At 48.0% G+C, this 26341-nt stretch overlaps 19 non-coding genes across 19 annotated transcripts; 5 read left to right on the top strand and 14 right to left on the bottom strand.

The window, feature by feature from the left end:
• Positions 1–503: 503 nt before the first annotated feature.
• On the top strand, positions 504–575 carry Trnag-ucc. Its single transcript has one exon. It is a non-coding gene; the product is annotated as a tRNA-Gly (tRNA).
• Positions 576–850: 275 nt separating this feature from the next.
• Positions 851–932, bottom strand: Trnas-aga. Its single transcript has one exon. It is a non-coding gene; the product is annotated as a tRNA-Ser (tRNA).
• A 139-nt stretch (positions 933–1071) lies between these two features.
• Trnak-uuu lies at positions 1072–1144 on the bottom strand. Its single transcript has one exon. It is a non-coding gene; the product is annotated as a tRNA-Lys (tRNA).
• A 6084-nt stretch (positions 1145–7228) lies between these two features.
• On the bottom strand, positions 7229–7301 carry Trnam-cau. Its single transcript has one exon. It is a non-coding gene; the product is annotated as a tRNA-Met (tRNA).
• A 973-nt stretch (positions 7302–8274) lies between these two features.
• Trnag-ucc lies at positions 8275–8346 on the top strand. The gene has a single exon. It is a non-coding gene; the product is annotated as a tRNA-Gly (tRNA).
• Positions 8347–8621: 275 nt separating this feature from the next.
• On the bottom strand, positions 8622–8703 carry Trnas-aga. The gene has a single exon. It is a non-coding gene; the product is annotated as a tRNA-Ser (tRNA).
• A 119-nt stretch (positions 8704–8822) lies between these two features.
• Positions 8823–8895, bottom strand: Trnak-uuu. Its single transcript has one exon. It is a non-coding gene; the product is annotated as a tRNA-Lys (tRNA).
• Positions 8896–9191: 296 nt separating this feature from the next.
• Trnae-uuc lies at positions 9192–9263 on the bottom strand. Its single transcript has one exon. It is a non-coding gene; the product is annotated as a tRNA-Glu (tRNA).
• Positions 9264–9571: 308 nt separating this feature from the next.
• Trnam-cau lies at positions 9572–9644 on the bottom strand. Its single transcript has one exon. It is a non-coding gene; the product is annotated as a tRNA-Met (tRNA).
• A 971-nt stretch (positions 9645–10615) lies between these two features.
• Positions 10616–10687, top strand: Trnag-ucc. Its single transcript has one exon. It is a non-coding gene; the product is annotated as a tRNA-Gly (tRNA).
• A 275-nt stretch (positions 10688–10962) lies between these two features.
• Trnas-aga lies at positions 10963–11044 on the bottom strand. Its single transcript has one exon. It is a non-coding gene; the product is annotated as a tRNA-Ser (tRNA).
• Positions 11045–11163: 119 nt separating this feature from the next.
• Positions 11164–11236, bottom strand: Trnak-uuu. Its single transcript has one exon. It is a non-coding gene; the product is annotated as a tRNA-Lys (tRNA).
• A 296-nt stretch (positions 11237–11532) lies between these two features.
• Positions 11533–11604, bottom strand: Trnae-uuc. Its single transcript has one exon. It is a non-coding gene; the product is annotated as a tRNA-Glu (tRNA).
• Positions 11605–11912: 308 nt separating this feature from the next.
• Positions 11913–11985, bottom strand: Trnam-cau. Its single transcript has one exon. It is a non-coding gene; the product is annotated as a tRNA-Met (tRNA).
• Positions 11986–12956: 971 nt separating this feature from the next.
• Trnag-ucc lies at positions 12957–13028 on the top strand. The gene has a single exon. It is a non-coding gene; the product is annotated as a tRNA-Gly (tRNA).
• A 5913-nt stretch (positions 13029–18941) lies between these two features.
• Positions 18942–19014, bottom strand: Trnak-uuu. The gene has a single exon. It is a non-coding gene; the product is annotated as a tRNA-Lys (tRNA).
• A 296-nt stretch (positions 19015–19310) lies between these two features.
• Positions 19311–19382, bottom strand: Trnae-uuc. Its single transcript has one exon. It is a non-coding gene; the product is annotated as a tRNA-Glu (tRNA).
• A 308-nt stretch (positions 19383–19690) lies between these two features.
• On the bottom strand, positions 19691–19763 carry Trnam-cau. The gene has a single exon. It is a non-coding gene; the product is annotated as a tRNA-Met (tRNA).
• A 971-nt stretch (positions 19764–20734) lies between these two features.
• Trnag-ucc lies at positions 20735–20806 on the top strand. Its single transcript has one exon. It is a non-coding gene; the product is annotated as a tRNA-Gly (tRNA).
• The last annotated feature ends 5535 nt before the right edge of the window (positions 20807–26341 follow it).

Raw genomic sequence — 26341 nt, 5'->3', positions numbered from 1 at the left:
ATTTGTTGGGGGCGGACGTCCGATGGCGCCCGTTCAAGTTCATCGTTGACTCGGTCTTTTATTACAGAGGGCAGATAACTCTCAGACCGAACACGCTGAGCTATCGTGCCGGCAAGCCTTAAGATTATGAGACTTACGCGCTGCCTACTGCACTACTGAGGCACATGCCATTGAACCAGCGATGCTCGTCGAGCTGCCCGAGCACTTTTCTGCAGGGGAAAGTGGGATTGCCACCCAGCGACGTCGGATACAACCGAAAAAACTGCTACACACGCGGAGTGCTCCACTACACTGCCTTAAAACGAATGCTCATCTCTATCGTGTGAGTAACCTTGCGGCCGCGGCGACTAGTCTTGCCCAAAGACGCAGCGTGCGTGGAGGCGCTACCCGAATGCGTGTGGATGCACCCTCCTACCTCGAAAAGCGCCTGCAGCTACCATCACCGTGGGCCGCTGCTGGCGGGCAGGAAGGCGACACAGCGGGGCGTTGCGAGCAGCGGCTGTGCGGTGGTGGTGTAATGGTGAGCATAGTTGCCTTCCAAGCAGTTGATCCGGGTTCGATTCCCGGCCACCGCAAGTGGCGCTAGTTTTTTTCGTATGAGTATGTGAGCCGCGTGCTGTTAAATGAAGGTTTTTTTCGTCGTAGCTCCACGCAGACCATCCTGTAGTATGTCCCGACTTGTCCCGACTTTGCTCGGCTGACGCGAAAGCTGACGCTTGGAATTCGCCCTTATCAAAAGGACAGGCACTATAAACGGCTGTGAGAGGCGAGGTGTGGAGAGGTACCAAAACGACAGGCAATCTGCGAAATTTTCTGCTCGTTGTTCTTAAACAAAAAAAGAAAAATCCGACGCAGTCGGTAGGACTCGAACCTACGCTCCCAGAGGGAATCTGATTTCTAGTCAGACGCCTTAACCACTCGGCCACGACTGCTCGTAACCCAAGTTTCCCTGGAATCGTGAAAAATCCAACCGGTCTGCGCAGAATGTTGACAGGAAACGAACTCCGTGCACTGATTACGGCTGGGCTACCATCGCTACGAGACGAGCCATTACGGAAACGTTAAAATCTTCGCCCGGACAGGGACTTGAACCCTGGACCCTTAGGTTAAAAGCCTAATGCTCTACCGACTGAGCTATCCGGGCTCACGCTCGTTGTGGATGGAGCGGCTGCAAGCAATGTAAATAACTGGAACGCGTGTGTAGGCGTACTACGGTAATTTCTGGCTTCTGGCGCAACTGGCGACTTCACCGACTTCCCACTGACGCTGGTAGCAGCCCAACAACGGACCAGTGCCTCTTCTCCCTTTATTCCGGTGCCGACAGTAATTGCATCATGTGCCTGTTTTCCCCGATTACGTTCGGTCGAAGCTTCGGAAGGTGGGCGACAAACGACAGTTCGAAGGCCAAAACATGGAGCGTTGTGTGCGCAAAAACTTCCGTTCCGGTACCGGGAATCGAACCCGGGCCTCCTGGGTGAAAGCCAGGTATCCTAGCCACTTTTTTTTTTTTTTGTTTTTTTTTTTTTTTTTTTTACCCGAAGCAGGAATCATACCCCTTTTTTTTTTTTTTTTTTTTTTAATTTTAACCACTTTTTTTTTTTTTTTTCCAAAGCAGGAATCATACCCCTTTTTTTTTTTTTTTTTTTTTTTTTAGTTTTTCCGTCCAACGCCTTAACCACTTTTTTTTTTTTTTTTTTTTTTTTTTTTTTTCAAAAGAAGTGCAGTACTGAAATTAAAATCCTAAAACATGACTATATAATGTAGACTGCTTACTGAAATAAAGGTTAAAAAACGAAAACTTCAGTCCTGGTGTAGAGAAGAAACATACATTAAGGCGGCAAATTCAGAAACAGTATAAAAGAAAATGGCTCACACAGGTGACCTTAGCCAACACCCTCTCTTTCAAATGTCAGGCTAAGCATATTGGCAAAATCATCTCGGAGGCCTGGCAATCGCAAGCGCTGCCAGTAAGCAGTAAGCATGTACTGCCGAAACGCTAGGTGTCCATCCTCTTCATGACAACTGTTGACAAAATGTACGAAATGGCCAATCAACCACATGACGGTATGGAGCTTCGTCCGCGGAAAAAAGGAAGAATCGGGCCGGACGATGATGTCAATAGTATAAGCGGCTTCAGCAGACCTAGTGACAAAAGCAAGTTGTTTCCTGAGCCAACGCCAATTAGCAAGATGCCCACAGCAGGTGAATCGATGTTCAAGGGTATCCAGGAGACCACACCGAGTACAGGTGTCCGTGTCAGAAAGACCAATACGGTGCAGTCGTACGTTGGTGGGAACCAAATTATTTATTACCCTATACCACGTGGACGCCACGGCCATAGAGTGGATCGGCAGACTAACGTTCTTCCAGACGTTCCTCCAGGACACGGATGGAGACGCCAGTTCTATTGGATTGGGACTGGCCAGCCCCTCCCAACGGGCAATCAAGCTCTTGGTCGTTGGCACCGGTCGCCGCAAGAAGACGTCACCGAGGTAACTCACCGCAATGTAAAATTCCCGAATGTGTTTCAACTTAAAATTTAGGCGTCCGACATCGACAGGTGGAGCAAGGCTCGCCGGACGCACAACAGTAAAAAGCCTGGATGTAATTGAAGTCACTTGTTGCGTAACAATTAGAGTCGTTCGGCGGACGTACAAAGCAGACGCCTTGCGAGTAATGTCAGAGAGGCCCAAGCCTCCGGAGAGACGCGGTTTCGTCATTACCTCGTAACGTAACTTGAATAGATGGCCCTTCCATATAAACCTGCTAGACAATTGGCGCAACCTTTTCGCCACCATCATGGGAAGTGGGAACAGCTGAGCAACATAATAAGCTTTACATAGGACGTAGGTGTCTAAAATTCTGACTTTTTGCAAAATGGTAGCAGAGCGCTGCTCATGGACCATCAGAGCCCCCTGTATCTTCTCGGTGACAGATTTCCAATTGAGAGCCGCCATTTTTAGAGGACACCGATCAATGATAATCCCCAAGGACGTATGGCGATCGACAAAAGTGGCCCAAGGGACGTCAGCATCGCGAAATCCTCGAATATCAAGGAACTTACATTTACCCTGATTGAGACGCGCTCCAGAGACACGACAGTATGCATCAACTGCCCCTTTCAACAACGGGATATCATCTCGTTGACGGAGGAGAACAACGACATCATCCGCATATGCCTTAACCGAGAGCTTCCCACCAGAGAGGGACATACCCTGAAGCTTGAGAGCAATAGTCCGAAGCAGCGGTTCCAGGGACAAAACGAATAAAGACATAGAGAGCGGACTACCCTGAGGCACTCCGCGGCGGATAGCAATGGGCGGCGTCAGTTGCCCATTGACTGACACCCGAGCTGTTATTCCCCTGTACAAATTGCCAAGAACACCACGTGATGAAGCGTTAAAACCTATTGTACCTAAAACACGATCTAAAAACACATGACTGACGTGATCAAAAGCCTTATAAAAATCAAGGAAGGCAAAGGCACAATGTACGTTTGTAACCGCCGCAACCGAGACAACATCCCGATATTCGGCTACTGGTGTCAGAATAGATCTATCATGAAAACAACATTGATGTGCACCAATCACACCCCGAAGCAGAGAAGACAGCCGGCTATTGAGCGCTCTAGCAGCTGTCTTATAGTCAAAATTCAGCAATGTGAGCGGACGAAGATTGGCAGCAGATAAACGACCAGAGGACTTCGGAATTAAAACAATTTTCCCTACTTTAAAATCGGCAGGCACATCCATCCCTCTGACAATCTCATTTAAAATCTGCGTAAAAATGCCACCCAAAAGAGGCCAAAAACGGAGATAAAATTCTTTAGGCAGGCCGTCTGGACCCGGCGATTTACTGGACGGAGAGCGAGCAATAAAATCGAAAACATCATCTACCTGGAACTCCCGGAGAAATTCGCCGTTCGCGTCAGGCGCGATCGTCGCAGTTAGATCCCCAAAGACATCATCCGAAAGAGACTCACCAGAATCATCGGCAGAATAGAGACTAGTGTAATACTGATGAAGAGCACGAACCATTTCCTCCTGTGCACTAAGCTGTCGCCCATCATCCACCGTAAGAGAAGAGATGAAGGAGCGACGACGACGAGTCTGATGCCGTAGCAGGTGGTACAAGGATGTCAGTTCACCTTCAACAAGAGAGTGAGGTTTCGACTTAACTCGCAGACCATCCATCTGTCGTCGTTTAAGGCTCAAGAGCTTGGCTTTAATACGACGAACATCATGGATCCGCAGCGGAGAGGTACCCGCCGCGTCATATAGTTCACGCAGGACAGAGTAGTAATATTCATACGTGTTCTTAAAATCACGCGTCCTAGCAGCACAGTAGAAAATCAAAGTCTGACGAATCTTGGGCTTGGCAAACGCAGTCCACCAAACCAGCAAGGAGGGGTATCGCGGGACAGAGCGAAGACATCGCTCCCACACGCCACTAATAACATCATCCATAGCACTGTCGGCAAGGTGGGAAACATTTAACATCCACTGGGAACGATAAAGTTTTGCAGGTTGGCGACTAAGATTTACAGTTGCAGTAAAAGCACAATGGTCAGAAAAACTAGTAGGAATAACATCGACAGAAAGAATTTTATCACATAAAAAATCAGATAAATAGAATCTGTCGAGTCTACTGCATGAGGACGCGGTAAAAAACGTATATTTCACCAGGGTTGGATATTTGTGTTCCCAAACATCACGCAGATGCATCGTACGAACTAAGTCATGTAAATCACGGCAATAATTAAAATTGGGGGACTGGTCTGCAGGGCGTAAAACACAATTAAAATCGCCTCCGAGCAGGAGACTCCGAGGACTCTGGCGCAAAAGATAAATAAGCTCTTCTTTATAAAAGCGCGATCGAGCCACAGTGTGACCCGAACCAGAGGGGGCATACAAAACAACGAGGCGGAGATCAAAAAGACGACAACCAATCCCACGGCCAGAGTCAAGGAATTCAATGTCAGTAATAGGAATGCCCTCTCGAAAGAAAAGAGCAGTTCCTGTTGAATATTCCGGCGCGACATTAAAAACAGTTTGAAATCCAGGTAGAGAGAGATCAGAAAACAACACTTCCTGCAAAAACACTACGTCCGCACAGGCGTCGTAAATAAACTGCCGCAAAGAGGCAATGCGAACGTCGGACTCAATACGGTTAACATTTAAGGTAAGAAAGGTGTATGCTTGAACCATAGAGAGAAAAGCGAGAAAACAAATCACCTACACCGACGCACCAGCGTCACAGTCCATAGCAGGGGTGACGGAGGCATCCGAGGGAGGGGGACTGCTACCCCGTTCCGCGGATCCCTTACGTTTCGGTTTTTTGCGAACAGCATTAACGTTCGGCTGAACGCGTAACTTGCGTCGGCTGACGGGCAAGGAAACTTCAGCCGCCGGTGACGTAGGAGGGTCAAGTTCTGTATCCGACACCACCCGCGCCGGTCCACATGCGGGATCCGGGGTCACGGGGGAAACATCCGACAAAACGGAAGGGTCAACACCTGCACTAGCTTCCGGCAAACATGGACTGCACGGAGGCGAAACGTGAGCAGGAAGGTCCGAGGCCGCAGAGTTGGAAAGAAGCGGAGCAGCTCCGCTGGCAGAGGTATGGGGCAGCGAAGCAGGAAGTTGTCGCGGCTCCACTTGTTGTGACATCGAAGTCGGTTCGGAAGACGGCGCCAACAGGCCCGACCGACGACCCGACTCGAGAGAAGCTGCGTCGGAGGCCGGAGGGGCGCCAGCAGCCGCCACCGGAACCGCTACCTCAGGAGGGCAGGGAGCAGCTACAGTACACAGTGGCTCGGAGGATGCCGGTCGCTCGGACTGGGGCATCTCAGGGAGATCCTCATCCGTACTATTTCCATCGTGTGGGCGACGCCTCTTATTATTCAAAAGTGGCACACCCACCTGAGGGACAGACGGAACAACATCAGATTTAGCACGCAAAGGAGGAAATTCTGTATCAGGGGTGCGCAAAACCTGTGGCGGGGCGCTACTACCACTGGACTGTGCTACACCAAGAGCAGAACCACCTGCAACGAGGTCAGCGACCGTTAACTTGCGACGCTGTTCGAGAGAATTTTTTAAAACAAAAACTCTCCGCGGACAGTCGGTACGCACGTGACCACTTTCATTGCACAAAAAACAGGTGCCAACCTGACCACTATATGTTACATGGACACGATATCCACCGATCTGCAGGTGAGATGGAATATTCTGCTTAACGTGCATTTCGACTGAACGAATACCACTGTAACATTGCAGGCGATGTTGGCTTGACCAGCGTTCAAGGCGAATGCTCTTTACATCACCATACTTCTGTAGACCCTCCTTAAGATAGACATTATCCACCTCCGGTGGAAGATTGTAAACACGAACATTGGTATACGTGATGGAAGCATTGGAAAGCAGCACGGTACTTACAGAATCATCCCGATGCCGAAAGAGAACTTGATGACCATATTTAGAAAGAATTTTATCAACCTGAAGTGGGTCCATAAACTTAACAAAGAAAACATACAGTTCGGTATCAAAATAAGCAGTGTGCACCTGATCCGAATGAACACCAAAGGTATCTACCAACCAATCATGAATCTCAAGAGAACTAGGTTGCACATGGCGGGTTGACTTGTCAAAAGCAAAACTAACTGTAGCCTGACGAGGAATAACCTGGGACGACATTTTCAAAATATGCGGTCGAAACCGCTACACAAAAAACACTGAAATAAGGACAGAAAGTAACACAAGGTACGAAACAACGACGGAGAAACACTCACAGAAGTTGCAACACAACACGTAACAAAAACGATAGTCCACTATACGTAACGCTACGGCGGAGCGGAAGACTAGGCACGTCCACACTGCACGGCGTCTAAAGCGGAACTGGCGCCACTAGACCACACCGGATTTGCTCGATAAGCGTCAGCTTTTCTCCGTCTCCTCTCGTATTTCGTGCTGAATCTGGACTCAGTGCAGTTCTCCGTTTGCGAGCATATTTGCGCCTACAGACTGGCATGGCGCACAGCCCGAAATTGACTATTCATTATTTTACTCCTAACAAGGGAAGAGAAAGATCAAAGTTGTACGTTGTCATAATTGGAAATAAACGTATTGACGCTGAGGCGTAGACTCCTTATGGATAACGAATTACAATTAAGTTCGTTCCCTAGCAACAGCAACGCCGTTAATTCAGTCATGATGTACAGCAAATTAAATGCCCTGGGTGAGGATCGAACTCACGACCTTAAGATTATGAGACTTACGCGCTACCTACTGCGCTACCGAGGCACGTTGCAAGTAACGTTACAGAAAACTTGGTAAGTCTCTCATATTAGAGATAGACAGTTCGCGCTTTCTCAAGAATCTGTTGTGTTGCTACACGTGCTTTCCCTACTTGCTAGATTAAACTGCTGCCGCAGCTTTTTCAACGGAACGCAGCACTGCCCGAGGTTACAGTACATCGCCCTTGCGGCACCTGAACACAGCGGCCTGTTGGGACAGGCCGACGTCAGAGTTCAGAAATAGCATGCGACCGTTCAAGTACGGTCTATTGCGTGCTGCGTGTATGGTTCCTCTCACAGCGAATCCTGCTATACATTCCTGAGGCTGACGCAGCTCAGGCGAGGAATCGGCGCGGCAGCATTATAGCGAGAACAGCAGAACGATGCACCGGCCGGGAATCGAACCCGGGCCGTCCGCATGCTAAGCGAGCATTCACCAATTTTTTTTTTTTTTTTTCTTCTCATTTCTTTCGTTGCATTTGTTGGGGGCGGACGTCCGATGGCGCCCGTTCAAGTTCATCGTTGACTCGGTCTTTTATTACAGAGGGCAGATAACTCTCAGACCGAACACGCTGAGCTATCGTGCCGGCAAGCCTTAAGATTATGAGACTTACGCGCTGCCTACTGCACTACTGAGGCACATGCCATTGAACCAGCGATGCTCGTCGAGCTGCCCGAGCACTTTTCTGCAGGGGAAAGTGGGATTGCCACCCAGCGACGTCGGATACAACCGAAAAAACTGCTACACACGCGGAGTGCTCCACTACACTGCCTTAAAACGAATGCTCATCTCTATCGTGTGAGTAACCTTGCGGCCGCGGCGACTAGTCTTGCCCAAAGACGCAGCGTGCGTGGAGGCGCTACCCGAATGCGTGTGGATGCACCCTCCTACCTCGAAAAGCGCCTGCAGCTACCATCACCGTGGGCCGCTGCTGGCGGGCAGGAAGGCGACACAGCGGGGCGTTGCGAGCAGCGGCTGTGCGGTGGTGGTGTAATGGTGAGCATAGTTGCCTTCCAAGCAGTTGATCCGGGTTCGATTCCCGGCCACCGCAAGTGGCGCTAGTTTTTTTCGTATGAGTATGTGAGCCGCGTGCTGTTAAATGAAGGTTTTTTTCGTCGTAGCTCCACGCAGACCATCCTGTAGTATGTCCCGACTTGTCCCGACTTTGCTCGGCTGACGCGAAAGCTGACGCTTGGAATTCGCCCTTATCAAAAGGACAGGCACTATAAACGGCTGTGAGAGGCGAGGTGTGGAGAGGTACCAAAACGACAGGCAATCTGCGAAATTTTCTGCTCGTTGTTCTTAAACAAAAAAAGAAAAATCCGACGCAGTCGGTAGGACTCGAACCTACGCTCCCAGAGGGAATCTGATTTCTAGTCAGACGCCTTAACCACTCGGCCACGACTGCTCGTAACCCAAGTTTCCCTGGGTCTGCGCAGAATGTTGACAGGAAACGAACTCCGTGCACTGATTACGGCAGGGCTATCATCGCTACGAGACGAGCCATTACGGAAACGTTAAAATCTTCGCCCGGACAGGGACTTGAACCCTGGACCCTTAGGTTAAAAGCCTAATGCTCTACCGACTGAGCTATCCGGGCTCACGCTCGTTGTGGATGGAGCGGCTGCAAGCAATGTAAATAACTGGAACGCGTGTGTAGGCGTACTACGGTAATTTCTGGCTTCTGGCGCAACTGGCGACTTCACCGACTTCCCACTGACGCTGGTAGCAGCCCAACAACGGACCAGTGCCTCTTCTCCCTTTATTCCGGTGCCGACAGTAATTGCATCATGTGCCTGTTTTCCCCGATTACGTTCGGTCGAAGCTTCGGAAGGTGGGCGACAAACGACAGTTCGAAGGCCAAAACATGGAGCGTTGTGTGCGCAAAAACTTCCGTTCCGGTACCGGGAATCGAACCCGGGCCTCCTGGGTGAAAGCCAGGTATCCTAGCCACTAGACCACACCGGATTTGCTCGATAAGCGTCAGCTTTTCTCCGTCTCCTCTCGTATTTCGTGCTGAATCTGGACTCAGTGCAGTTCTCCGTTTGCGAGCATATTTGCGCCTACAGACTGGCATGGCGCACAGCCCGAAATTGACTATTCATTATTTTACTCCTAACAAGGGAAGAGAAAGATCAAAGTTGTACGTTGTCATAATTGGAAATAAACGTATTGACGCTGAGGCGTAGACTCCTTATGGATAACGAACGACAATTAAGTTCGTTCCCTAGCAACAGCAACGCCGTTAATTCAGCCATGATGTACAGCAAATTAAATGCCCTGGGTGAGGATCGAACTCACGACCTTAAGATTATGAGAATTACGCGCTACCTACTGCGCTACCGAGGCACGTTGCAAGTAACGTTACAGAAAACTTGGTAAGTCTCTCATATTAGAGATAGACAGTTCGCGCTTTCTCAAGAATCTGTTGTGTTGCTACACGTGCTTTCCCTACTTGCTAGATTAAACTGCTGCCGCAGCTTTTTCAACGGAACGCAGCACTGCCCGAGGTTACAGTACATCGCCCTTGCGGCACCTGAACACAGCGGCCTGTTGGGACAGGCCGACGTCAGAGTTCAGAAATAGCATGCGACCGTTCAAGTACGGTCTATTGCGTGCTGCGTGTATGGTTCCTCTCACAGCGAATCCTGCTATACATTCCTGAGGCTGACGCAGCTCAGGCGAGGAATCGGCGCGGCAGCATTATAGCGAGAACAGCAGAACGATGCACCGGCCGGGAATCGAACCCGGGCCGTCCGCATGCTAAGCGAGCATTCACCAATTTTTTTTTTTTTTTCTTCTCATTTCTTTCGTTGCATTTGTTGGGGGCGGACGTCCGATGGCGCCCGTTCAAGTTCATCGTTGACTCGGTCTTTTATTACAGAGGGCAGATAACTCTCAGACCGAACACGCTGAGCTATCGTGCCGGCAAGCCTTAAGATTATGAGACTTACGCGCTGCCTACTGCACTACTGAGGCACATGCCATTGAACCAGCGATGCTCGTCGAGCTGCCCGAGCACTTTTCTGCAGGGGAAAGTGGGATTGCCACCCAGCGACGTCGGATACAACCGAAAAAACTGCTACACACGCGGAGTGCTCCACTACACTGCCTTAAAACGAATGCTCATCTCTATCGTGTGAGTAACCTTGCGGCCGCGGCGACTAGTCTTGCCCAAAGACGCAGCGTGCGTGGAGGCGCTACCCGAATGCGTGTGGATGCACCCTCCTACCTCGAAAAGCGCCTGCAGCTACCATCACCGTGGGCCGCTGCTGGCGGGCAGGAAGGCGACACAGCGGGGCGTTGCGAGCAGCGGCTGTGCGGTGGTGGTGTAATGGTGAGCATAGTTGCCTTCCAAGCAGTTGATCCGGGTTCGATTCCCGGCCACCGCAAGTGGCGCTAGTTTTTTTCGTATGAGTATGTGAGCCGCGTGCTGTTAAATGAAGGTTTTTTTCGTCGTAGCTCCACGCAGACCATCCTGTAGTATGTCCCGACTTGTCCCGACTTTGCTCGGCTGACGCGAAAGCTGACGCTTGGAATTCGCCCTTATCAAAAGGACAGGCACTATAAACGGCTGTGAGAGGCGAGGTGTGGAGAGGTACCAAAACGACAGGCAATCTGCGAAATTTTCTGCTCGTTGTTCTTAAACAAAAAAAGAAAAATCCGACGCAGTCGGTAGGACTCGAACCTACGCTCCCAGAGGGAATCTGATTTCTAGTCAGACGCCTTAACCACTCGGCCACGACTGCTCGTAACCCAAGTTTCCCTGGGTCTGCGCAGAATGTTGACAGGAAACGAACTCCGTGCACTGATTACGGCAGGGCTATCATCGCTACGAGACGAGCCATTACGGAAACGTTAAAATCTTCGCCCGGACAGGGACTTGAACCCTGGACCCTTAGGTTAAAAGCCTAATGCTCTACCGACTGAGCTATCCGGGCTCACGCTCGTTGTGGATGGAGCGGCTGCAAGCAATGTAAATAACTGGAACGCGTGTGTAGGCGTACTACGGTAATTTCTGGCTTCTGGCGCAACTGGCGACTTCACCGACTTCCCACTGACGCTGGTAGCAGCCCAACAACGGACCAGTGCCTCTTCTCCCTTTATTCCGGTGCCGACAGTAATTGCATCATGTGCCTGTTTTCCCCGATTACGTTCGGTCGAAGCTTCGGAAGGTGGGCGACAAACGACAGTTCGAAGGCCAAAACATGGAGCGTTGTGTGCGCAAAAACTTCCGTTCCGGTACCGGGAATCGAACCCGGGCCTCCTGGGTGAAAGCCAGGTATCCTAGCCACTAGACCACACCGGATTTGCTCGATAAGCGTCAGCTTTTCTCCGTCTCCTCTCGTATTTCGTGCTGAATCTGGACTCAGTGCAGTTCTCCGTTTGCGAGCATATTTGCGCCTACAGACTGGCATGGCGCACAGCCCGAAATTGACTATTCATTATTTTACTCCTAACAAGGGAAGAGAAAGATCAAAGTTGTACGTTGTCATAATTGGAAATAAACGTATTGACGCTGAGGCGTAGACTCCTTATGGATAACGAACGACAATTAAGTTCGTTCCCTAGCAACAGCAACGCCGTTAATTCAGCCATGATGTACAGCAAATTAAATGCCCTGGGTGAGGATCGAACTCACGACCTTAAGATTATGAGAATTACGCGCTACCTACTGCGCTACCGAGGCACGTTGCAAGTAACGTTACAGAAAACTTGGTAAGTCTCTCATATTAGAGATAGACAGTTCGCGCTTTCTCAAGAATCTGTTGTGTTGCTACACGTGCTTTCCCTACTTGCTAGATTAAACTGCTGCCGCAGCTTTTTCAACGGAACGCAGCACTGCCCGAGGTTACAGTACATCGCCCTTGCGGCACCTGAACACAGCGGCCTGTTGGGACAGGCCGACGTCAGAGTTCAGAAATAGCATGCGACCGTTCAAGTACGGTCTATTGCGTGCTGCGTGTATGGTTCCTCTCACAGCGAATCCTGCTATACATTCCTGAGGCTGACGCAGCTCAGGCGAGGAATCGGCGCGGCAGCATTATAGCGAGAACAGCAGAACGATGCACCGGCCGGGAATCGAACCCGGGCCGTCCGCATGCTAAGCGAGCATTCACCAATTTTTTTTTTTTTTTCTTCTCATTTCTTTCGTTGCATTTGTTGGGGGCGGACGTCCGATGGCGCCCGTTCAAGTTCATCGTTGACTCGGTCTTTTATTACAGAGGGCAGATAACTCTCAGACCGAACACGCTGAGCTATCGTGCCGGCAAGCCTTAAGATTATGAGACTTACGCGCTGCCTACTGCACTACTGAGGCACATGCCATTGAACCAGCGATGCTCGTCGAGCTGCCCGAGCACTTTTCTGCAGGGGAAAGTGGGATTGCCACCCAGCGACGTCGGATACAACCGAAAAAACTGCTACACACGCGGAGTGCTCCACTACACTGCCTTAAAACGAATGCTCATCTCTATCGTGTGAGTAACCTTGCGGCCGCGGCGACTAGTCTTGCCCAAAGACGCAGCGTGCGTGGAGGCGCTACCCGAATGCGTGTGGATGCACCCTCCTACCTCGAAAAGCGCCTGCAGCTACCATCACCGTGGGCCGCTGCTGGCGGGCAGGAAGGCGACACAGCGGGGCGTTGCGAGCAGCGGCTGTGCGGTGGTGGTGTAATGGTGAGCATAGTTGCCTTCCAAGCAGTTGATCCGGGTTCGATTCCCGGCCACCGCAAGTGGCGCTAGTTTTTTTCGTATGAGTATGTGAGCCGCGTGCTGTTAAATGAAGGTTTTTTTCGTCGTAGCTCCACGCAGACCATCCTGTAGTATGTCCCGACTTGTCCCGACTTTGCTCGGCTGACGCGAAAGCTGACGCTTGGAATTCGCCCTTATCAAAAGGACAGGCACTATAAACGGCTGTGAGAGGCGAGGTGTGGAGAGGTACCAAAACGACAGGCAATCTGCGAAATTTTCTGCTCGTTGTTCTTAAACAAAAAAAGAAAAATCCGACGCAGTCGGTAGGACTCGAACCTACGCTCCCAGAGGGAATCTGATTTCTAGTCAGACGCCTTAACCACTTTTTTTTTTTTTTTTTTTTTTTTTTTTTTTTTTTTTTTTTTTTTTTTTTTTTTTTAGGGCCTCCCTTCTCCCCTTACAGCCCTCCTTGCGCTCTCCATGAATGCCTTCCTTGGCGAGCTTCTTCAGCTATAATCAAATGAAATCAATGTCTCCAGATTCACTGGCATCGTACAACAGTACACAAAAAAGGAATTCAATTTCTTCGTGATTACAAGGAGCTCATTGCTTCTTCTTTTGGAATATAAGTGCCAACGAAAATTAGAAATCTTTCTCAAAACCAAGAAGAGAGGAAAAAAAAAAAAAGAGATGTCTCTTCCCTCAAAAAACAAATAATGAGGAATAAGAAAGAAAACTTCAGGTTCTTCAAGCGCCATAGGCGAAATGATAACGAAATATTATTCACTGTTGTCTTGTACCTGGGAACTTCACCATGGAAATGGTGACAGGAATCGCGGATTTACTTTAGAATCACCCAATTCCCTGTTTCTCAAACAGGATTGTTAACATATTGCCAAAATCCCTCTTAATGTGTGGGAACTGGTTTCTTCGCCAATATGCCGTTGCCATATAAGCAGTAAAGGCAGTAATATTGTCTTCTCCGTGTTGCGTTATGACATAATTGACAAAATGTCCCAGCATCCACATAACAGTATTGTTTTTCGTTTTGGGGTAAAACCGTGTATCAGGCCACAGGAGGATATCAGTTGTATAAAGACTTTCAGTGCTACGTGTGAGCAGCGCCAATCGTTTCCGCACCCAATGCCAGTTGAACTGATGTCCACAGCAAGTAAACCTGTGCCTCAGAGTGTCTACTAATCCACATTTGAGGCAGTTGTCAGTAGCACTTAAGCCAATGCGGTTGAGTTTTTCGTTGGTTGGAATAAGATTGTGGACAACTTTATACCAGGCGGAAAGCACATCGGAAGAATGAATTTTGAGAGTAATATTGGTCCACACTGCCGTCCAGACGATTCTTGGGTAGTGCATTTCAATTGTATTTGGAGCTTCGTACTTCTGCCACTGAGCAATTAAGAACACTGTCGTGAGACAAGGACTTGTGGAAACACTGTCACCTAAGTAACTCATTTCGAGGTAATAAACACCGACATGTTGCAATTGAAAGTTTAGTTTCCCGATGTCAATTGGCGGTTTCATACATTTAGGGCGAACAATGCGAAACAGCTTCGATGTGATAGTATGGGGCATCGTGGTAATTATCACAGTTGTTCGTTTTATATAGAGTGCTGTCGCCTTTCGACGGATATCATTGAGTTGCAGGCCCCCAGCTTGCACTGACTTAGACAGTGTGGTATAGGTTAACTTAAAAATATGACCGAGCCACACAAACCTACTGGACAAACGCATGATCTTATGGGCTTGCATTTTGGGAAGAGGGAACACCTGAGCGACATAATAAGCTTTACAGAGTATGTATGTATTCAAAATCCTGATCTTCTGGAGGATATTTGTCGATCGCCAGGTGTTTTCCACTATAGCTCCCTGTATTCGATTGGCAGTAAGTTTCCAGTTTTTAGCTGCCATACGTAAAGGACACCTATCGATGATGATTCCCAGAGCAACATGTTGTTCGACGATCTGTGCCCACGGTATAGCAAGAGATTCGAAGCCCCGTAAGCTTAGAACCTTACATTTACCCTCACTGAGTTTCGCTCCAGACGCAGTGCTGTAAGTATCAATCTCAGCCCGCAATTGGGCCACTTCAGACTCATGACGTAGGATAACAGCAACATCATCGGCGTAAGCCCTCACAGTAAGATTGCTCCCTAAGACAGAAAGGCCAGTTAATGTGATACACAATCTCTTCAGAAATGGCTCGAGCGACAAAACAAAGAGCGACATCGACAACGGACTGCCTTGCGGTACACCTCGTCGTATACCAACAGCTTGGGTCAGCTGACCGTTAACGGTGATCCTAGCAGTAATGCCTGTTATCATATGCCGAATGACTGCCACAGCTCGTTCTTCGAGTCCAATTCGTTGCAGGATGCGTTCTAAATAGTGATGACTAACGCGGTCAAAAGCTTTGCAAAAGTCAAGAAAAAGGAAAGCACATTTGATGTTGGTTACGGCCGCTACTGAAATAACGTCTCTGTACTCTGCAACCGGAGTCATAATGGATCTCCCTGGAAGGCAAGACTGGTGTGAATGAATAACTTTCCCAAGGATGGGGGTCAGTCTGCTATTAATCGCTCGGGCAATCGTTTTATAATCAAAGTTCAACAATGTGATTGGACGGAGATTATCAACTCGCTTGTGACCAGTTCTCTTCGGGACTAAAACAATTCTACCCACCTTGAACTCGGCAGGAAGAGGACCACCACTCATGACTTCATTAACAATTTCAGTAAAAGTACCACCAAGGACATTCCAGAATTTGATATAAAATTCCTTGGGCAAACCATCAGGACCAGGCGATTTAAAGGAAGGCGATTCAGAGATCAAGGCTAAAACTTCCTCGGGAGTGAAATCCGATAAAAAGTCGACATTGTCAGCAGGAGTAATCGCCCTATCAAAAACATTGACCACTGCACTGACAGCAGGTTCATTGACAATTTCACTGGAATACAGTCGTTGGAAATGTTGGTGAATTTCACTAATAATGGCCGCTTGAGTAGAGAGTAATTCCCCATTATCTCTTTCCAAAACATCAATGAAAGCCCGGCGGCGACGTGATAAATGCTTGAATAAATGGTACATAGATGTCATTTCGTCGGCTAAAACAGATTTAGGTTTGGATTTAACTTTCAGACCTTCCAATTGTTGACGCTTCAAGCTGACAAGTTTAGCCTTGACACGTTGAATTGACGGAAAGTTAGTGTTGGTCGCAGTGGATGAATCATACAGTTGTCGCAGCACAGTGTAGTAAAACTCAAAGGTCCTCTTGAAGGCGCGTGCTTTCTGAGCACTATAATAAATGAGACTTTTTCGAAGCTTTGGTTTGGCAACAGTGGTCCACCACATCGCTTTAGTCGGATAAAAAGTGATGGAACGCAAACAAGTTTCCCACACATGCCTGATAACGTCAAATAACTCAGCGTCCGCCAGATGCGATATGTTTAACATCCACGGGGAACGAAATAATTTGGTAGGCTGTCGATTTAAGTGAACCGTTGCCGTAAAAGCGCAATGGTCGGTAAAACTAGCCGGGATTACGTCAACCGCTAGGAGTCTGTCACTGATACAGTCCGATAGATAAATCCTATCCAGACGGCTGCATGAAGTAACGGTGAAAAAAGTGAATTTAACTAAAGTAGGATACTTCAGTTCCCAAGCATCTTTCAGCTTAATATTCTTAACGAGCTCGTGCAGTTCTTTACAGTAATTAAAATTAGGGGACTGATCGTTTTTACGTAGAACACAGTTGAAGTCACCTCCTATTATCAGGTTTTGAGGACTGCTCCTCAACAGATATGTAACATCCTCCTTATAAAAACGTGACCGTTCGAATTTGTTGCTGTTGCCTGATGGGGCATATAAATTAACAAGGGTTACATCAAAAATTTTACAGCTCACTCCTCGACCGGAATCTAAAAACTCGATCTCCCCAACTGGAATACCTTCCCGTAATAAAAGTGCGGTACCTGTACTTTCCTCAGGAGCAACGTTTGATATGGTTTTAAAACCAGAGATGAAGAGATTTAAAACAGTAACTTCCTGCAACAACACAATATCAGCGTCAGATTCGTATAGAAACTGCTGTAGGGCCGCAATTTTGAGATCAGATCGAATCTTATTTATGTTCAGGGAGACGAATTTGTACGCTTGTGCCATTATTACAGTGAGGTACGTAAAGGGTCACTAAACAACACTGGTCGCATTACAATGTCAGAGAAACTTCGGAATGGGCTGCATTGTCGGGAGGATCACGAACAGTCACTTGTGTGTCGTTGGGTTTGTTTTTCTTCCGTACTGCGTTGACGTTCGGTTGAACTTTGGTCCTACTACGTGCTCTGCTAGGGAACACATCGGCAGACGGAGGTGTGGGAGGGTCCTGAGTGACTTCGCAATCCATAACGTGATGTGACGCCTCAGCCATCTGATCTGCAGAAAGAACTGACTCAGAAGGTGGACAAGTTTGTTTGTTGTCACTAGCACGAACTTCGTGTTTGTTTGTAGACGGACTTTGACTTCCTTCAGTTTGTACACAAGTACTGCCTTCCTCGTTATGCTTATCGGAAGCACGCGCTTGTTGTGAGTCGGCCTGTGGTGACGTCGCGACTTCAGGCGGCGTGCTCGGCTGTTGTGGTGCCAAAGCTGCCTGTACGTCACTCGGAATGACGTCAATAGCCGCAGCGTCGACAGCTGCGTGCGACGGTTCAGAAAAACTTGAGTCAGTAACCGTAACCGGCATCTCTTTTGGGACGTCGAGTTCTAATTCCTGGAGAGCCTCGTCCGGACTATCATCATCACACGTTCTGCGCCGTTTGTGGCTCAGCAGCTGCACGTCAGATTTGGAGGAAGGCGTATCTGTAACCGGTTTTGAAGGAAAGGGTGGAAAGTCGGCAACAGGCAAACCAGGCTCCGGGGGCAATATTTCACTATCACGAGGGCGTTCGATGTCCGTGATTGGAGCCTCCCTAACAAGATCGGCCAATGTCAACTTTTTACGCTGTTCCAAAGTATTTTTGAGAACAAATACACGTTTAGGGCAGTTCGTACGCAAGTGGCCAGTTTCATTACAAATAAAGCATGTGCCTGGTTGCCCACTGTACGTGACATGAACTTTATACCCACAAACAATAAGATGGGAGGGGATATCTTGCTTGACGTGCATTTCGACTGACCGGACGCCACTAAAACACTGTAACCGATGTTGACTAGACCAACGTTCGTTACGGATTTGCTTGACCTCCCCATACTTCGTCAAAATCTCACGTAAATAACAGTTTTCAACTTCCGGCGGCAGGTTGTACACACGGACATTTTTGTATTCTACATCAGCATTGGATATGAGAACAGTACTCACCGAGGCGTCACGATGACGGAACTCAGCTCGGCTACCATGTTTTAACAGAATCCTCTCCAGTAACACAGGGTTTAACAACTTGACGAAGAAACAGTAGAGATCTGTGTCGTAATAGGCAGTATGAACCTGGTCAGACGTAATACCAATGACATCCACTATGAAATCGTGAACTTCCATGGAACTCGGTTGAACATGACGTGTAGACTTGTCAAATTCGAAACACAGAGTACATTTCCTTGGGAACAACCTGGACGACATATCCACTTATTAAACGGTCGAGACCGCTAACACAAAACGTCACAAAACACTAAAAGTGAACTGACGGAAGCACAATACAGCAAATCTAGCAAACAACGTAAACAAAGAAAGTAGTCACGGCTTGCACACGCTATTGCGGAGCGAAGGCACAACACGTGCGACCTGCACGGCGTCGCAAGCGGAACTACCACTCGGCCACGGCTGCTCGTAACCCAAGTTTCCCTGGGTCTGCGCAGAATGTTGACAGGAAACGAACTCCGTGCACTGATTACGGCAGGGCTACCATCGCTACGAGACGAGCCATTACGGAAACGTTAAAATCTTCGCCCGGACAGGGACTTGAACCCTGGACCCTTAGGTTAAAAGCCTAATGCTCTACCGACTGAGCTATCCGGGCTCACGCTCGTTGTGGATGGAGCGGCTGCAAGCAATGTAAATAACTGGAACGCGTGTGTAGGCGTACTACGGTAATTTCTGGCTTCTGGCGCAACTGGCGACTTCACCGACTTCCCACTGACGCTGGTAGCAGCCCAACAACGGACCAGTGCCTCTTCTCCCTTTATTCCGGTGCCGACAGTAATTGCATCATGTGCCTGTTTTCCCCGATTACGTTCGGTCGAAGCTTCGGAAGGTGGGCGACAAACGACAGTTCGAAGGCCAAAACATGGAGCGTTGTGTGCGCAAAAACTTCCGTTCCGGTACCGGGAATCGAACCCGGGCCTCCTGGGTGAAAGCCAGGTATCCTAGCCACTAGACCACACCGGATTTGCTTGATAAGCGTCAGCTTTTCTCCGTCTCCTCTCGTATTTCGTGCTGAATCTGGACTCAGTGCAGTTCTCCGTTTGCGAGCATATTTGCGCCTACAGACTGGCATGGCGCACAGCCCGAAATTGACTATTCATTATTTTACTCCTAACAAGGGAAGAGAAAGATCAAAGTTGTACGTTGTCATAATTGGAAATAAACGTATTGACGCTGAGGCGTAGACTCCTTATGGATAACGAACGACAATTAAGTTCGTTCCCTAGCAACAGCAACGCCGTTAATTCAGCCATGATGTACAGCAAATTAAATGCCCTGGGTGAGGATCGAACTCACGACCTTAAGATTATGAGAATTACGCGCTACCTACTGCGCTACCGAGGCACGTTGCAAGTAACGTTACAGAAAACTTGGTAAGTCTCTCATATTAGAGATAGACAGTTCGCGCTTTCTCAAGAATCTGTTGTGTTGCTACACGTGCTTTCCCTACTTGCTAGATTAAACTGCTGCCGCAGCTTTTTCAACGGAACGCAGCACTGCCCGAGGTTACAGTACATCGCCCTTGCGGCACCTGAACACAGCGGCCTGTTGGGACAGGCCGACGTCAGAGTTCAGAAATAGCATGCGACCGTTCAAGTACGGTCTATTGCGTGCTGCGTGTATGGTTCCTCTCACAGCGAATCCTGCTATACATTCCTGAGGCTGACGCAGCTCAGGCGAGGAATCGGCGCGGCAGCATTATAGCGAGAACAGCAGAACGATGCACCGGCCGGGAATCGAACCCGGGCCGTCCGCATGCTAAGCGAGCATTCACCAATTTTTTTTTTTTTTTCTTCTCATTTCTTTCGTTGCATTTGTTGGGGGCGGACGTCCGATGGCGCCCGTTCAAGTTCATCGTTGACTCGGTCTTTTATTACAGAGGGCAGATAACTCTCAGACCGAACACGCTGAGCTATCGTGCCGGCAAGCCTTAAGATTATGAGACTTACGCGCTGCCTACTGCACTACTGAGGCACATGCCATTGAACCAGCGATGCTCGTCGAGCTGCCCGAGCACTTTTCTGCAGGGGAAAGTGGGATTGCCACCCAGCGACGTCGGATACAACCGAAAAAACTGCTACACACGCGGAGTGCTCCACTACACTGCCTTAAAACGAATGCTCATCTCTATCGTGTGAGTAACCTTGCGGCCGCGGCGACTAGTCTTGCCCAAAGACGCAGCGTGCGTGGAGGCGCTACCCGAATGCGTGTGGATGCACCCTCCTACCTCGAAAAGCGCCTGCAGCTACCATCACCGTGGGCCGCTGCTGGCGGGCAGGAAGGCGACACAGCGGGGCGTTGCGAGCAGCGGCTGTGCGGTGGTGGTGTAATGGTGAGCATAGTTGCCTTCCAAGCAGTTGATCCGGGTTCGATTCCCGGCCACCGCAAGTGGCGCTAGTTTTTTTCGTATGAGTATGTGAGCCGCGTGCTGTTAAATGAAGGTTTTTTTCGTCGTAGCTCCACGCAGACCATCCTGTAGTATGTCCCGACTTGTCCCGACTTTGCTCGGCTGACGCGAAAGCTGACGCTTGGAATTCGCCCTTATCAAAAGGACAGGCACTATAAACGGCTGTGAGAGGCGAGGTGTGGAGAGGTACCAAAACGACAGGCAATCTGCGAAATTTTCTGCTCGTTGTTCTTAAACAAAAAAAGAAAAATCCGACGCAGTCGGTAGGACTCGAACCTACGCTCCCAGAGGGAATCTGATTTCTAGTCAGACGCCTTAACCACTTTTTTTTTTTTTTTTTTTTTTTTTTTTTTTTTTTTTTTTTTTTTTTTTTTTTTTTTTAGGGCCTCCCTTCTCCCCTTACAGCCCTCCTTGCGCTCTCCATGAATGCCTTCCTTGGCGAGCTTCTTCAGCTATAATCAAATGAAATCAATGTCTCCAGATTCACTGGCATCGTACAACAGTACACAAAAAAGGAATTCAATTTCTTCGTGATTACAAGGAGCTCATTGCTTCTTCTTTTGGAATATAAGTGCCAACGAAAATTAGAAATCTTTCTCAAAACCAAGAAGAGAGGAAAAAAAAAAAAAGAGATGTCTCTTCCCTCAAAAAACAAATAATGAGGAATAAGAAAGAAAACTTCAGGTTCTTCAAGCGCCATAGGCGAAATGATAACGAAATATTATTCACTGTTGTCTTGTACCTGGGAACTTCACCATGGAAATGGTGACAGGAATCGCGGATTTACTTTAGAATCACCCAATTCCCTGTTTCTCAAACAGGATTGTTAACATATTGCCAAAATCCCTCTTAATGTGTGGGAACTGGTTTCTTCGCCAATATGCCGTTGCCATATAAGCAGTAAAGGCAGTAATATTGTCTTCTCCGTGTTGCGTTATGACATAATTGACAAAATGTCCCAGCATCCACATAACAGTATTGTTTTTCGTTTTGGGGTAAAACCGTGTATCAGGCCACAGGAGGATATCAGTTGTATAAAGACTTTCAGTGCTACGTGTGAGCAGCGCCAATCGTTTCCGCACCCAATGCCAGTTGAACTGATGTCCACAGCAAGTAAACCTGTGCCTCAGAGTGTCTACTAATCCACATTTGAGGCAGTTGTCAGTAGCACTTAAGCCAATGCGGTTGAGTTTTTCGTTGGTTGGAATAAGATTGTGGACAACTTTATACCAGGCGGAAAGCACATCGGAAGAATGAATTTTGAGAGTAATATTGGTCCACACTGCCGTCCAGACGATTCTTGGGTAGTGCATTTCAATTGTATTTGGAGCTTCGTACTTCTGCCACTGAGCAATTAAGAACACTGTCGTGAGACAAGGACTTGTGGAAACACTGTCACCTAAGTAACTCATTTCGAGGTAATAAACACCGACATGTTGCAATTGAAAGTTTAGTTTCCCGATGTCAATTGGCGGTTTCATACATTTAGGGCGAACAATGCGAAACAGCTTCGATGTGATAGTATGGGGCATCGTGGTAATTATCACAGTTGTTCGTTTTATATAGAGTGCTGTCGCCTTTCGACGGATATCATTGAGTTGCAGGCCCCCAGCTTGCACTGACTTAGACAGTGTGGTATAGGTTAACTTAAAAATATGACCGAGCCACACAAACCTACTGGACAAACGCATGATCTTATGGGCTTGCATTTTGGGAAGAGGGAACACCTGAGCGACATAATAAGCTTTACAGAGTATGTATGTATTCAAAATCCTGATCTTCTGGAGGATATTTGTCGATCGCCAGGTGTTTTCCACTATAGCTCCCTGTATTCGATTGGCAGTAAGTTTCCAGTTTTTAGCTGCCATACGTAAAGGACACCTATCGATGATGATTCCCAGAGCAACATGTTGTTCGACGATCTGTGCCCACGGTATAGCAAGAGATTCGAAGCCCCGTAAGCTTAGAACCTTACATTTACCCTCACTGAGTTTCGCTCCAGACGCAGTGCTGTAAGTATCAATCTCAGCCCGCAATTGGGCCACTTCAGACTCATGACGTAGGATAACAGCAACATCATCGGCGTAAGCCCTCACAGTAAGATTGCTCCCTAAGACAGAAAGGCCAGTTAATGTGATACACAATCTCTTCAGAAATGGCTCGAGCGACAAAACAAAGAGCGACATCGACAACGGACTGCCTTGCGGTACACCTCGTCGTATACCAACAGCTTGGGTCAGCTGACCGTTAACGGTGATCCTAGCAGTAATGCCTGTTATCATATGCCGAATGACTGCCACAGCTCGTTCTTCGAGTCCAATTCGTTGCAGGATGCGTTCTAAATAGTGATGACTAACGCGGTCAAAAGCTTTGCAAAAGTCAAGAAAAAGGAAAGCACATTTGATGTTGGTTACGGCCGCTACTGAAATAACGTCTCTGTACTCTGCAACCGGAGTCATAATGGATCTCCCTGGAAGGCAAGACTGGTGTGAATGAATAACTTTCCCAAGGATGGGGGTCAGTCTGCTATTAATCGCTCGGGCAATCGTTTTATAATCAAAGTTCAACAATGTGATTGGACGGAGATTATCAACTCGCTTGTGACCAGTTCTCTTCGGGACTAAAACAATTCTACCCACCTTGAACTCGGCAGGAAGAGGACCACCACTCATGACTTCATTAACAATTTCAGTAAAAGTACCACCAAGGACATTCCAGAATTTGATATAAAATTCCTTGGGCAAACCATCAGGACCAGGCGATTTAAAGGAAGGCGATTCAGAGATCAAGGCTAAAACTTCCTCGGGAGTGAAATCCGATAAAAAGTCGACATTGTCAGCAGGAGTAATCGCCCTATCAAAAACATTGACCACTGCACTGACAGCAGGTTCATTGACAATTTCACTGGAATACAGTCGTTGGAAATGTTGGTGAATTTCACTAATAATGGCCGCTTGAGTAGAGAGTAATTCCCCATTATCTCTTTCCAAAACATCAATGAAAGCCCGGCGGCGACGTGATAAATGCTTGAATAAATGGTACATAGATGTCATTTCGTCGGCTAAAACAGATTTAGGTTTGGATTTAACTTTCAGACCTTCCAATTGTTGACGCTTCAAGCTGACAAGTTTAGCCTTGACACGTTGAATTGACGGAAAGTTAGTGTTGGTCGCAGTGGATGAATCATACAGTTGTCGCAGCACAGTGTAGTAAAACTCAAAGGTCCTCTTGAAGGCGCGTGCTTTCTGAGCACTATAATAAATGAGACTTTTTCGAAGCTTTGGTTTGGCAACAGTGGTCCACCACATCGCTTTAGTCGGATAAAAAGTGATGGAACGCAAACAAGTTTCCCACACATGCCTGATAACGTCAAATAACTCAGCGTCCGCCAGATGCGATATGTTTAACATCCACGGGGAACGAAATAATTTGGTAGGCTGTCGATTTAAGTGAACCGTTGCCGTAAAAGCGCAATGGTCGGTAAAACTAGCCGGGATTACGTCAACCGCTAGGAGTCTGTCACTGATACAGTCCGATAGATAAATCCTATCCAGACGGCTGCATGAAGTAACGGTGAAAAAAGTGAATTTAACTAAAGTAGGATACTTCAGTTCCCAAGCATCTTTCAGCTTAATATTCTTAACGAGCTCGTGCAGTTCTTTACAGTAATTAAAATTAGGGGACTGATCGTTTTTACGTAGAACACAGTTGAAGTCACCTCCTATTATCAGGTTTTGAGGACTGCTCCTCAACAGATATGTAACATCCTCCTTATAAAAACGTGACCGTTCGAATTTGTTGCTGTTGCCTGATGGGGCATATAAATTAACAAGGGTTACATCAAAAATTTTACAGCTCACTCCTCGACCGGAATCTAAAAACTCGATCTCCCCAACTGGAATACCTTCCCGTAATAAAAGTGCGGTACCTGTACTTTCCTCAGGAGCAACGTTTGATATGGTTTTAAAACCAGAGATGAAGAGATTTAAAACAGTAACTTCCTGCAACAACACAATATCAGCGTCAGATTCGTATAGAAACTGCTGTAGGGCCGCAATTTTGAGATCAGATCGAATCTTATTTATGTTCAGGGAGACGAATTTGTACGCTTGTGCCATTATTACAGTGAGGTACGTAAAGGGTCACTAAACAACACTGGTCGCATTACAATGTCAGAGAAACTTCGGAATGGGCTGCATTGTCGGGAGGATCACGAACAGTCACTTGTGTGTCGTTGGGTTTGTTTTTCTTCCGTACTGCGTTGACGTTCGGTTGAACTTTGGTCCTACTACGTGCTCTGCTAGGGAACACATCGGCAGACGGAGGTGTGGGAGGGTCCTGAGTGACTTCGCAATCCATAACGTGATGTGACGCCTCAGCCATCTGATCTGCAGAAAGAACTGACTCAGAAGGTGGACAAGTTTGTTTGTTGTCACTAGCACGAACTTCGTGTTTGTTTGTAGACGGACTTTGACTTCCTTCAGTTTGTACACAAGTACTGCCTTCCTCGTTATGCTTATCGGAAGCACGCGCTTGTTGTGAGTCGGCCTGTGGTGACGTCGCGACTTCAGGCGGCGTGCTCGGCTGTTGTGGTGCCAAAGCTGCCTGTACGTCACTCGGAATGACGTCAATAGCCGCAGCGTCGACAGCTGCGTGCGACGGTTCAGAAAAACTTGAGTCAGTAACCGTAACCGGCATCTCTTTTGGGACGTCGAGTTCTAATTCCTGGAGAGCCTCGTCCGGACTATCATCATCACACGTTCTGCGCCGTTTGTGGCTCAGCAGCTGCACGTCAGATTTGGAGGAAGGCGTATCTGTAACCGGTTTTGAAGGAAAGGGTGGAAAGTCGGCAACAGGCAAACCAGGCTCCGGGGGCAATATTTCACTATCACGAGGGCGTTCGATGTCCGTGATTGGAGCCTCCCTAACAAGATCGGCCAATGTCAACTTTTTACGCTGTTCCAAAGTATTTTTGAGAACAAATACACGTTTAGGGCAGTTCGTACGCAAGTGGCCAGTTTCATTACAAATAAAGCATGTGCCTGGTTGCCCACTGTACGTGACATGAACTTTATACCCACAAACAATAAGATGGGAGGGGATATCTTGCTTGACGTGCATTTCGACTGACCGGACGCCACTAAAACACTGTAACCGATGTTGACTAGACCAACGTTCGTTACGGATTTGCTTGACCTCCCCATACTTCGTCAAAATCTCACGTAAATAACAGTTTTCAACTTCCGGCGGCAGGTTGTACACACGGACATTTTTGTATTCTACATCAGCATTGGATATGAGAACAGTACTCACCGAGGCGTCACGATGACGGAACTCAGCTCGGCTACCATGTTTTAACAGAATCCTCTCCAGTAACACAGGGTTTAACAACTTGACGAAGAAACAGTAGAGATCTGTGTCGTAATAGGCAGTATGAACCTGGTCAGACGTAATACCAATGACATCCACTATGAAATCGTGAACTTCCATGGAACTCGGTTGAACATGACGTGTA

Source organism: Schistocerca piceifrons, unplaced genomic scaffold (assembly GCF_021461385.2).
Source record: "Schistocerca piceifrons isolate TAMUIC-IGC-003096 unplaced genomic scaffold, iqSchPice1.1 HiC_scaffold_444, whole genome shotgun sequence".
Taxonomy (NCBI): domain Eukaryota; kingdom Metazoa; phylum Arthropoda; class Insecta; order Orthoptera; family Acrididae; genus Schistocerca; species Schistocerca piceifrons.
Note: the sequence above shows the minus strand (reverse complement) of the source record. Positions and strands in the feature narration are given on the sequence as shown.